At 35.0% G+C, this 13565-nt stretch overlaps 1 long non-coding RNA gene across 1 annotated transcript; it reads right to left on the bottom strand.

Moving 5' to 3' along the window:
- Positions 1-5016: 5016 nt before the first annotated feature.
- LOC140792752 (uncharacterized) lies at positions 5017-8749 on the bottom strand. The gene is made up of 3 exons (XR_012109806.1): positions 8495-8749; positions 6383-6489; positions 5017-5165 (listed from the first exon to the last, which is right to left on the bottom strand). It is a non-coding gene; the product is annotated as an uncharacterized lncRNA (long non-coding RNA).
- Positions 8750-13565: the final 4816 nt, after the last annotated feature.

Below are 13565 nucleotides of genomic sequence, written 5' to 3'. Positions count from 1 at the left end.
TTGTTAATTATATTTCTTGTATGATCCCCCATAGAGCAATTAAATATTTATTTCTGTTAAATATTTCTCTATGGTTCTTATATAGTAAAGTAGTTTGTTAATTATATTTCATGTGTGATTCCAGCACATCATAATAAATTATTCTATTACTATTAAAGAGTTTGTTTATTCTTGGTCGTGGGTTTCATTTCAGATGGAAGATGATGTTTCGACAATATGACTCTACTATGGTGGATCATGGAAGACGAGTCGAAGTACTTTATAATCTAGATATATTAATAGGAGACACATGGCATTCACTATGGAGTGAGACTACATAAATTTCATAGATCTGTTGGATAATATTTTTGATCAAACGAAGATGGATATGCAAGTTGCCTTATGTATATGTTATAGATGACCGGGTCCAAGGGAAGCATATAATGCTGTATTTTCATATCATGATGTTCTTAGAATGATTGATTTATGTAAATCTAAATATCATATTAATATGTTTGTAGTTGGTACTGAGATCCATGACACAAATTCATTAAAAGCCTTGGGAGAAGGACCTTCAAAGTTAGTGGTAGACAATCTAAATATATCTCTAGACGATTTTGGAGATGATGTTGGAGATAATATTGAAGATAATGTTGGAGAAACAGATATTGTAGATATTTTGGGAGATGATGTTGAATTTTCTACAAGTGCTTCAAAATGCTCTACTAGTAGTGATAGTGATGAAGATGCTGCTATAAATGAAGAAGAAGTTGATAATATTTTATCTTCTAAGGATGATGTTAAACAGCTTAGAATCCACACATATGAGTGAGAAGCGGAGGATTCATCACTTGCAGTAGGGAGCATGTTTGATAATATTTATATGTTTAGGGATGTCTTTAGAGATTATGCAATCGAACAACATTTTCAAATGATCTATCTTCATAATGATAAGCATAGGGTAACTGTTAAATGTGCCAAAGAAGAGTGGTCTTAGAGATTGCATGCTTCAACTATACATAGTGGCACATTAATCCAAGTAAAAATAGTGAAAGAGGAGCATACTTATGAGGCTGTCAATATTTGTGGAAATAAGATGGACAAAGCTAGTTAGATATGCAACAAGATTATTGACTGGATTAGGGTTGAGCCAAACATTTCTACTAAAGTTATCAAAGCTCGTTTAAAGGATGCATATCAAGTTGAGCTCGAGTATTGGAAAGAATGGAGGGAAAGAGAGATAGCTTTAGAGAAAATATAAGGAAATATAAAAAAAATTATTTCAGTTTTTTGCTACGCTACAAAAAGAGTTAAATGAGAGCAACCTGGGCAGTATAATCAAACTTGATGTTGATAATTTAGATGGATCATTTGTCAAATTTTTTGCATGTTTCAAGGTATGTTTAGATGGGTTTAAGGCAGGTTGCAGGCCATATCTTGGACTTGATAGTTGCCACTTAAAGAGAAAGTATTTTAGTGATTTATTGGCTGCAACAACATGGGATGCAAACTATGAGATATTTTTAGTGGCATTTGCAGTAGTAAATATTAAAAGTAGGTATACATGGACGTGGTTTTTAGAATGCTTGAAGGAGGGTATTGAAAATATAGAGAATTTCACATTCATGTCGGATCGTCAAAAATGATTAGATGCTGCTGTCAATGGGGTGTTTCTAGGAGTGGAGCATAAGGTGTGTTTTAAATATTTTTATGAGAACTTTAGGTGAAAGTTCACCGGTAAGGTGTATAAGAAACTTATGTGTAAGGTTGCTAAGACCTATGTCTCTAGTTTGGGAGGATTGCATGAAATCAATAGAAGATTTATCCCAACCAGCTAGATTGGGTGAAAGCTCAAAATGAGAAGGTATGTTGCATGTGAAGCCAAAGTTTAATGATGTATTGATATTATTTTATTACTATTATGATGTATTAACCTTTTTAAAAGTTTAGTTTAGTCACTATTATGATGTATCTAACATCTTCATTTTATTGTAGACTTGGACAAGGAGCGAGTATCAAGATGGTGCCAAAGTCCACTACTATTACTAACTGTGGTGCGGAGTCATTTAATAAGTTTATTTTAGAGGATCGAGCGAAGCCATATATTAATCTTATAGACAGTATCAGACAAAAACTAATGGTTAAGATGGACCACTGCAGAAGGCATGCTGAGATGTGGTAGGGCAAACTAACACTAGTATTAGCTAAATGTCTCTTATGTGAGTAAAGAGGCTAGTGGTGTTGGTAGCATCTTTGGATCAGAAAATGAGGAAGCAGAAGTGCAAGGGGCAAATGAGAGATGCACTGTTAAATTGGATGAGCAAACATGCTCTTGTAGAAGGTGGCAATTATGTGGGTTTTCTTGAATTCATGTTACTATAATCATTCTATCTTTTCATCAAAGAGTGACTAACTATGTCAATGACTATTTCACTGTTGAAAGATATATGCTAACTTATACAGGAAAAATAGCAGCATTGCTCGATAAAAAGTATTGGAAAAGACCCATATATGATTTAATTGTCAATGCTCCTAAGAGAAGTCGACCTAGGGGAAGACCAAGATAAAAGAGGATAAGAGGTGTTAATGAGGAGCGGATGCCAAACGGGGTGATAAAGCCAGTCAAAAGTTGTGAACGTTGTGGTGGGAAAGGCCACAACAAGCAAAATTGTAAAGAGCCAATAGGACAAGAGCAAGGGCAAGGGCAAGTAGCTGAAAATTCTAGAAATATCAATATCAGACAGAGTAGAGGGAGAGATACAAGGGGAACTTTAGCTACTAAGTTGGGTTCATCCATAGCTATGAGAACAAGGAGTAATTTAGTCACTAGAGCTATGCATAATTTTGCACATAGCACCTAATAGGTACTATTAAATATTACTTATTTTAGAATGCACATGCCTTAATAATTACTCATATCTCATAAAGTAGGAACTATACTTATCTTGTTTTTTTTTTATGTAGGTCATTATTGAATCTTACACAATATTATTATATTTAGTATTGTTGTGGTCCTTAGCAGTTGGGTTTTTGGAGTTACTATTTACTTATTTTGTAATTTGAACTTGGAGTTACTATTCAGTTATTTTTATAATTTGAACTTGAAGTTACTATTTAGTTCAACCACTATATAATTGTACTAAAACTTGGTGTTAATATTTTGGATTTTATGGTGTAATTGTATCAGAAGCTTTGTTAATTCAACGGCTTTGTATCAGATTAGAATAGCTTTTAGCATAATAGATTGTGTAATTTTTATAGTATGAGAAGCTTGGTTGGTTACAAATTTTATATGATTAGTTGTAAATGTGGATAATCTATAAATCTAGGTTGTTATAAAATTAGCTTCATACAGCTGTTGTAAAGTTCAGGTTCAGTTGTTATAAAGTTTAAGTTTAGTTCTTGTAAAATTTAGTTTAGTTTTGTATGTTTAGTTGTTGTAAATATGGATAATCTGTAAATCTAAATTGTTGTATATTTAGTTGTTATAGACTTAGCTTTGTATAGTTGTTGTAAAGTTCAATTTAGTTTTGTAAAGTTTAGTTTAATTTTGTATGTTTAGTTTAGTTTTGATATTAGTTATTTATTTCAGATTTTTGTAGGCAACTACTATTAATAGTTAGCTTTACAACAACAACAACTACTATCAATAGTTAGCTTTACAACAGGAACAACTACTATCAATCTACAAATTTTATTCTAAACATAAAAGTTTTTAAATTAATAAGTAGCACAATCATTAGTTGATTTTACTAAAATTATCATTGATACATCATTCATCAATTATTTACACTAAGATTGTCACATATACACTTAATACTATTACCCCGAGGCAAATGCATATAAAGAGCCATCCCATCTATTTCTCTAACATATCCATCTTCAACTCAATTCTAATTAGCTGGTATTTTAGATCTATCGGGTGAAAATTGACATCGTCGCACAGTGCGAAATAATCGCAACAATTATCCTGCATTGAGACTGTTAATACTTTAATCAAACACTAGTAGAATATTAATGAAATTGCAAATTATACCTTATGTCTAGGGCAAGAGTAAAATCTTTTATGTTTGTTCTTCTTCGTATTAGAAACTCGAATTTTGCAAAAACCTTTGTCACAAAGGCAACTAAAATTTTCACCCACATCATTCCAACTCAAATTTGAGCTCATTGTGATGATATTAACTCTCTTGGGAGCTACGAAAAAAGTAAATTTGAGCTCATTAATTATCTAATAGCTATGTCATTTCTGAAATCCATAGTTTAACATTTTGAATAGGATGTGGGTTCAAAATTTGATCAGTGAAATTATTGTAAAGACTAAAACCCAAGCTATGCCGTTTCCAAAAATTGAAGCTATGCCATTACCCAAATCTAAAGCTAAATCTAAGGAAAATATCAAACCCAAGATATAGGAGGAGAAGAGAGAGTTGTTAGAAGAGAAAATCTCATTTTCTTGATCGGAAGAAGCTATAGGGGTTCTGCCCTAAAAGAGAGGAAGAGAGAAAAAGTAGAAATAGGGAGGAAGAAGAAGTATAAGAGTATTTCATCATTTAAGAAAATTAATTATAAATTTGACGAAATATTCCCATCGGCCCAAACGGTGTTAGTTAAAATCTAACTCATGGTATTTTCTACAAATATTAATTGTATCATAGGGCTCGATCTGTAACACCCCCGCCCGGCATGGGCACATGCACGCCCACGCGCCCACGCGCCCACGCGGCATGCGCGGTGCATGCGACAGGACGGGCGGAGCCCGTCACGCACAAAATATTCTCCGTACACATACAATCATGACATCATCAAATACTACCTACTAACATATCCATGCTCACATAATCCAACACAAAATAAAACATACTATTAACCAAATAAACCTGTTAACATATAAATATCCAAGTCCACAATAGTATACACTAGACCACTACATAATCTGACAGGACCCACACATGCCATAATAAACCATTAAGATATAATTAAAATGACTAATACAATAGTACACTATGATTCGACATGTATTATACAAGTCATCGTCTAATATAAAAGAGTACAAATATCAAGTACTAGTACAAATCAATATCTAGTTAAACTATCATCTATACCGTCTCGCATCTATAGCATACCTCATCATCATTCTAAAATATTTTCTAAGATATCTCAAGTCGCTATCACGTACCACATATCTGAGTGGGTTAGAAAAGAAAAAATAAAGAGAGTCATGAGCAAAAGGTTCAGTAAATAGACCTTACCCCGAATCAGTGATGCCAAACAGAGAGTAAATTATGTACTGGATAATATGAATCAGAAAGAGCATCATGTCATGAAGGAATATATGAATGCATCATTAATAATATAAATGAACAGTAGATAACATGTCATGATTGATAAAAGTATATAATCTTCGATAATGCTTAAACAAATCTCTATATTATACTATCATCATAACTTTCTCTCAAATATGACACATGATGTATGCCGACCATGACGATGCTATGATATCAAATGCAACCATATATAATGTATATTGACTGCTCGATAATCAAATAATCAGATGATAATAAAATCATATGCATTTCTCAACATCACGATCATCATCGACATCTCGGTATAATATTATTATACTAGACCACTATGCACAGTCAACACCCGGTACCTGGTCTCAACATCATGTCCGAAGGCTCAGAGCATACTCCGCCACCCGTAAAAGTATCTCAAATATAACCATACTCCGCCACCCGCTAGGGTATCAACATCCATCCAGACCGGGCACCCACATAGTTGATAGAAACCTCGTGAGGATAACTCGCCACATATGCTCTAGCGAACGGCGTGTGTCCAAATGTTTGCTGCGCACACAAACTAACAACCTCAGACGTAAGGCCAACAGGATCGCGACTATGTCGAGCGATCAATCATCTCCATGCACGCCCTAACCCTCGCACCCACTCGGGTATCCTCACGCTTTCTATCAACTATCCTATCAATCACATTTCATGTTTTCCTTCTAAATGACAGATCATATGCATATATCCAGTACTATAATAAATCAATGCATAACATAAATTTTGGTGGAATAGGAATCAAGAGAAAATGATGCAATGTAGTTTCCAACTATATCGTCAACACATGCATACTCATGCTAATCTATTACATGCATACTCATGCTACGGATCAACTCGATATACAATCATAACAGTAGAATCATCTTCAATCATCTCTATATATATCACCAATGTACTCATATTCCAGATTTGTATAATCTAATGCATGATAAAATATGCTCGACTGTAATCATCTCTAAATAAAATCATATAATCATGCTGGAGGCCAAAACATGCATATACATAATATATAATATAACCTAATTTGAGAAAGGCGTCTAGGGGATAAGACTACTTACCGTCTGATCAGAAGACACAAACCACACATCTCTCACGTCCGTCAGTTAACCGAGTGGCACTCATCGCTAGCAAAGTCCATGGGGTCTCAAATAGGGGGGTTGGGAATCTGAAAATATTCAAGTAATATTAGTTAGTCGTTTATCCAATTAGAATTAGTTCAAGTAGAATATAAATGTTTATTTGGTTTAAAATCACCTCTTTTACTTTGTACATAACTAGATTCACATTATAGGTACGATTCAAATATTATGACATACTATTATTATAAAATGCTAGTTATAATATACGGAGAAATGTTCGTTTCTTTTTATTTAATATTCTAAATATATAATTATAAAGTAAAAGCTAAACAATTATAAATGGGATATAAGTATAGATAAGATCTATTTATAATAAATTTATATTTCTTAATTAATAAGACTAGTATCTTATTCTACACACGATAGTATATAATAAATTGTTAAGATTACTTAAATTGCATATATTATGAATATTAGTACATAAATCTAATAATTATAATTTACAACACTATATATTAATCTAATAGAAATATAAATACATAGTTACATCAAAATAAGTATTACCTATATTTATGCATAATAGTTTATAACCTAATTAATCATTAATTATACTAATTATAATTAATAATCATCATGTTGAAGAATATACATTATTATTAAAATAATTAATGTCTAAATAATTTATCTATATTAATTAAGGAAGTAATACCTAAATAAATAAATAAATAAATATAAAATAAAGTAGATAATAAAACAATGTCACCAGTGCCGTGCAGAAAAAAAAGGAAGGAGTAGAAGCCGAGGAGGAAAAAGGAAAAGAAAGAAAGCAGAAGAAGAAGAAGAAGAAGAAGAAAGAGGAGGAGGAGAAGAAGAAGAAGAAGAAGAAGAAGAAGGAGGAGGAGGAGGAGGAGGAGGAGGAGGAGAAGGAGAAGAAGAAGAGAGGAGGGGAGCTGAGGGAAAAGAAAAGAGAAAGGAAGAAGAAATAAGAAATAAGAAGAAAGAAGAAAGAAGAAGAAGAAGAAGAAGAAGAAGAAGAAGAAGAAGAGAAGAGGAAGAGAAGAAAGAGAGAAGGTGAGGGGAGGGTTGCGGACCGGGCCGGCAAGGGGAGGTCACCGCTGCTGTTGGCCAGCCAATGGTCGGCCTCTCGCCGGCGGCTCGGCTCCGACAAGCCCGAGCTTGAGCGAGAGAGAGGAGGAGAGAGAGAGAGAGAGAGAGAGAGAGAGAGAGAGAGAGAGAGAGAGAGAGAGAGAGAGAGAGAGAGAGAGAAGAGCTTCTCACCGACGGCGGCTTCGGGAAGGTGGCGGCGGACCGACGTCGGCAACGAGGAGAAGAGAGTGGAGAGAGAGTGGAGTGAGAGAGAGACCGAGAGAGATATAGATAGAGAGAGAGAGATGGAAGGCGGTAGAGGAGTTGCGGCGGCGCTGGGGCCCACTACGGCCAGCTGGCCGCAACCCGTTGGCTGCGGCAGCGGCAGTGGGCGTGTGGCGCCCCCACCATGTTGTGCCCAATTTTTTTTTTTTTTTGGGTTTGGGTTGTTACACGATCTACAAATAGTGAAAATGTAGGGTGAAAAATATAAATTTAGCTAAAAGGTAGGGTGTTATATACAAATTTCCCAATAATTTATTATGTCTACTATTTTCTTCAACCATACTAGTAAATATTTCTCTACTTGACTCATTGCCAAGTTTACTCTTTTGATTGCGCTCACTATTTGTTGTACTTGCATCTATCTGGAACTTTTATTTATAATGAAACCTATATTAGAATATTTATCTATATGTTGATAAACAAACTCAATGTGTTTATAAAGTGCATACAAACAAGCTCAATATTTATGCAGACAAATAAACTAAATGTGCTTATAAAGTGCACACCACGTATAAATTAAGAGGACCACATGCTTGAAAAGAAGAGCGAACAAACATGGTTGGAATATAGAATATTCACTAACCAATAAGTTCACTACATTCACTGTCTCAATAAGCCCTCAAAAAATCCTAAATTCGGGATGCGAACTAAGAGATTGGTATTATAATATATCTCGAGGAAAGTCTACATTTCATAAAAGTAGAAATTTTATGGACAAACCTTACAAACTCTTTGATCTACTCAATCTCCTCTGATGTTTGGCATTCTGTTCTTCTCTAATGCTTGAGTACCTTGGCATCCTTGAGAGGGAAGAGTTTAAGAAAAGTTCTATATGTGATGGGAGTGGCAGATTGAGGAAGAAGAGGGAAAGAAGAAAGGAATAAGAAGGAAAGAAGAAGAGAAGAAGATGAGATGAGATAGAAAGAAGAAGGGTTTCTCTATTCTCTTTTCTCTTGTTCTCACTTCTCTTTTCTCTCTTCTCTAAACTGGTGATGTGGGCGATGTGGGCGATGTGGGCGATATGACGACATTGGGTGGGGTGCAACCGTGCAAGATAGAGTTGTCCTATTGATGGTAGGTAAAGGTAAATAAGTAATTTAATATTTTCAACTAATAAATTATAATATTTTTCTCAAATTACAAAGAGATAGAAGGTAATTTTGTGGCTTCTATTAATGGCATTTAAAAGGTTGTAGCATTTCAAAAGTCTAGAGGAGTTATTTGTATGCTTTTATATTATATGGGGCAAAGTGATACAATGTCAAAGTACACTGGGACAAAGTATAATTAAGCTTTTATTTAATTTAGTTTTGTTCAATTTAATAAGCTGGCTTGCTAGCTTGAATAGTGATGTGTTAAAATTTAAAATCGGTGCGAAGCCTTTTTATTTGATAATTTTTTTATTATTATTAGGGGTATAATGTTGTTATATTTACTAGTTACATTTTTTAACTTTCTAGCTTTAGTAAAGTTTTATTTAATTTAACTATTGAAATTTAATTCAATTTAAATAGTTCTTACTTCGGTCTAGCTCGGCTCGAGTTGAGTTGAGTGAGCCCTGAAAATCAAAATAGGCTCGAAATTAATTTCAAGTCGAGCCCGAGCTAGAGCCGGCTCATTTAGACTCAACTCATTTACACCCATACATGAGATTTTTATGAAATTGGGCCAAACCTTAAAAATGACAAGTGCAATTAACCCAACAATTTATTTCTTAATTAGTGATTTGATTTATAAGGTGCAAAATTTATCATATTCCTATATGCGGAGGGGCATTTTGGGCATGAAATGGTATATTATAGGAAGCAGAAATAGCTACCAGAGTATGAATGGACTGAGGGGCGCGATATATTTGGACAAATACAAAGCGGCCAATCCGATAGCCGACCAAGATGGGAGAGCTAGAGGTGTTACGAAGAATGAATCCAGCCTACCAATGGGATTGCAAGCGAGAGAAGAATCCATTAGTATTTATTTTGATGCAGTTAATAGGGGAAGGTGAGATAGTAGAGATAACCTTATAGTATTGGTATGCGAAGGCCACGTTACGTTCGCAAATCGATGATGTAGCTCATAGTAGTGATTGAAGAGTATTTCTAAATGTCCCATAAGAGAATGGAGTAGAGTTCTTTGATGTGAAGAAGAGAGAAACCCTCAAAGAGCCGATTTCTATTTTCCTAATTAGAGGCTAAAGGTCAACTAGGCCATAGATCCTACAATTTGTCCAAGAGGGAGACAATAAAATTGCAATTGAAGAATAGGTGGGAGAGATTCCTCCCAAGTAGGGCAGGACTTCTCAGGGCCAAGACCTAAAGGAAACTAAGCATTGTGCAAATAGAGAGCTAGTTATATATAATTTATAGAGGAAAATCTTAATCTTTGGTAGAACCATAAGGAACAACAAAAGCTTCCAACCATACCAATAAGAACTCTCCAAGTCAAACTCACAGAGAAAGATATAGATGTTTTTTGTAATAACCTATCTTAAAAAAAAAAAAGTGTTATGGGCACGACGTGCCCGGCCATAGTGTGGCCGGCCTCGTGCCCATGCACAAGTGTGACTTCGGGGTGCCACGCACCCCGTAGCATCGTCGCAGCTAACCGGCTGCGGCGGGCCTCAGCGCTGACACAGCCACCGCCAACCCCCACCACCTCTTTCTCTATCTTTTTATTCTCCTCTCTCTCTCTCTCTTGTTTGGTCTCTCTCTCTCTCTCTCTCTCTCTCTCTCTCTCTCTCTCTCCTTCTTCCCTCAGACTCTCTCTCTCTTTCTCTCCCACTGCCGACCCGCCGCCGCTGTCGTCGTGCTGCCGCAGGTGAATCTCTTCCTTCTTCTCTCTCTCTCTCTCTCTCTATCACTATCTCTCGCTTTCTCTTTTTCTTGCTTTGGGCTCGGGCTCGTCGGAGCCGAGCCGCAGGTTAGAGGCCGGTAGTTGGCTGGCCACCAGCTGCTGGTGCCCTCCCTGCCGGCCCAGGTCCGCGCCTCCCTCCCCTCCTCCCTTCTTCTTCTTCTTCTTCTTCTTCTTCTTCTCCTTCTTCTTCTTCTTCTTTCTTTCTTTTTCTTCTTCTTCCTCGGCTTCTGCTCCTCCTTTTTCCAGCACTGATGGCAGTATTTTATTAATTAATTAATTAATTATTTATTTATTTTATTGATGTTATTTATTTAGGTTTTTCCTTCTTAATTAATGCAAATAGATTATTTAGACATTAATTATTTTAATAATAATATATATATTCTTCAATATGATTAGTATTAATTATAATTTGTATAATCAATGATTAATTAGGTATAAATATAAGTAATACTCATATTTATTTATTTATATCTCTATTATATTAATATATAGATTTGTAAATTATAATTATCAAATTTATATACTAATATTTTTATGAGATACATTTTAAATAATTCTAATAATTTATTATACATTATTATTTTGTAACAAATAAAATAATCGGCTTATGTATTTATTTATTATTTTATAAAGTAATGACTACATAGTCCCTAATTAATCAAGATATAATTTAATTATAATTAGGTTTTTATCTATATTTTTATTTTTATTTATAATTAAAAATCTAGCTAGTTATAAAAATAAGTAGAAATTCTAAAATCTAATAAATCATCATATTTTACTCGAACAGATTATAATGAGATAAACAACTAACTTTATGTTACTTAAACATTTTCAGATCCCAAACCCTTTATTTGAGACCTCGTGGACCTTGGTAGCGATGAGTGTCACTCAGTTGATAGGTGGATGTAAATGATACATGGTGTGTATCTTCTGATTATGGTGAGTAGTTTTATCCCCTAGACGCCTTTCTCAAATTAGGTTATGTTATATATTATGTACATGCATGTTTTGACCTCCAGCATGATTATATGACTTTATCTAAAGATAATTACAGTCGAGTATATTTTTATCATGCATATAATTAGGCTGATCTTAAATATGAGTATGATAATGATAAGTAGAGATAACGAGAGATGATTGTATTGTTGTAAGGTTATGTCCAGTTGATCTTTAGCATGAGTATGCATGCAATAGATTAGCATGAGTATGGATGTGTTGACGATACAGTTGGAGACTACATTGCATTATTTTTCTCTTGATTTCTATTCCACCTAAATTCCTATTATGCATTGACTTGTTATTGTACTGGATATATGCATATGATTTGTCATTTAGAAAGAAAACATGAAATGTGATTGATAGGATAGTTGATAGAAAGCATAAGGATACCCGAGTAGGCGCGAGGGTTAGGGCGTGCTTGGAGATGATTGATCGCTCGACATAGTCGCGATCCTATTGGCCTTATGTCTGAGGTCGTTAGTCTGTGTGCGCAGCAGACATTCGGACATATGTCGTCGCCAGGGCATATGTGGCGAATTATCCTCACAAGATTTCTATCAACTATGTGGGTGTCCAGTCTAGATAGATGTTGATACCCTAGCGGGTGGCGGGGTATGAATATATTTGAGATACTTTTGCGGGTGGCGGAGTATGCTCTGAGCTTTCGGACATGATGTTGAGATCGGGTACCGGGTGTGGATTGTGCATAGTGGTCTAATATGATAATGATATATATAGGTGATATTGATGACTAAGATGTTGAGAAATGCATATGATTTTATTATCATCTGATTACCTGATTATGGAGTGGTCAATATACATCATATATAGTTGCATTTGATATCATAGCATCGTCATGGTCGGCATGCATCATGTGTTATATTTGAGAGAGAGTTATGATGATAGTATAACATGGAGATTTGTTTATTCATTATTGAGGATTATATATTTTATCAGTTATGACGTGACATGTTATCTATTTTTCATTTATGTATTATTGAGGAACATTCATATACTCATTTATGACATGATGCTCTTTCTAATTCATATTATCCAATACATGATTTACTCTTTATTTGACATCACTGATTCAGAGTAAGGTCTATTCACTGAGCTTTTTGCTCATGACTCTCTTTATTTCTTTTCTAACCCCCTCAGATATGTGGTACGTGATAGCGACTTGAGATATCTTGAGAATATATTTTAGAGCGATGATGTGGTGAGCTATAGATGCGAGACGGTATAGATGATAGTTTATATAGGAATTGAGTTGTACTAGTATTTGATATTTGTACTCTTTTGTATTAGACGATGAAATTGTATAATATAGGTCGAATCATAGTGTACTCTTATATTAATCATTTTAGTTGTATCTTGATAGTTTGTTGTGGCCTGTGTGGATCCTGCCAGATTATGTAGTGGTTTAATGTATATTATTATGGACTGGGATATTCATATGTTAACATATTTTATTTGGTTAATAGTATGATTTATCTGGTGATGGATTATGTGATCATGGATATGTTAGCATGTTTTATTTAATGATGTCATAATTATATGTGCATAGGAGAGTATCTGTGCGTGATGGGCCCCGCTCGACTTGTAGCGTGCGCCGCGTATGCCGCGTGGGCGTGCACGTGCCCATGCCGATCGAGAGCATTACACTTTTAGTTGATGCCACTCGTTACAGGTGGGGCCACTAGATCCAAGAATTTAGGGTCTCTAGCAGAGAGGTAGACTCAACCCAAAAATGAGCTCACTGAAGGAAGGACCACATAAGTTCAGAATCAGGTCTGTTCAGCTCATAGTGACTTCCTTCACCAAATGGATCCTGTGATTAGATCCATCTTGATATATGCTGGCAAGTGAGCAATAGGAGGATGAGGCTAATCCAAGGATAATCAAGGAAGAAGGACTCCCTATCATAGATTATTTT

This window comes from Typha latifolia, chromosome 7 (genome assembly GCF_019914945.1).
Source record: "Typha latifolia isolate L0001 chromosome 7, TyphaL0001v2, whole genome shotgun sequence".
Taxonomy (NCBI): Eukaryota; Viridiplantae; Streptophyta; class Magnoliopsida; order Poales; family Typhaceae; genus Typha; species Typha latifolia.
This window is presented reverse-complemented; position numbering and strand designations above follow the sequence as displayed.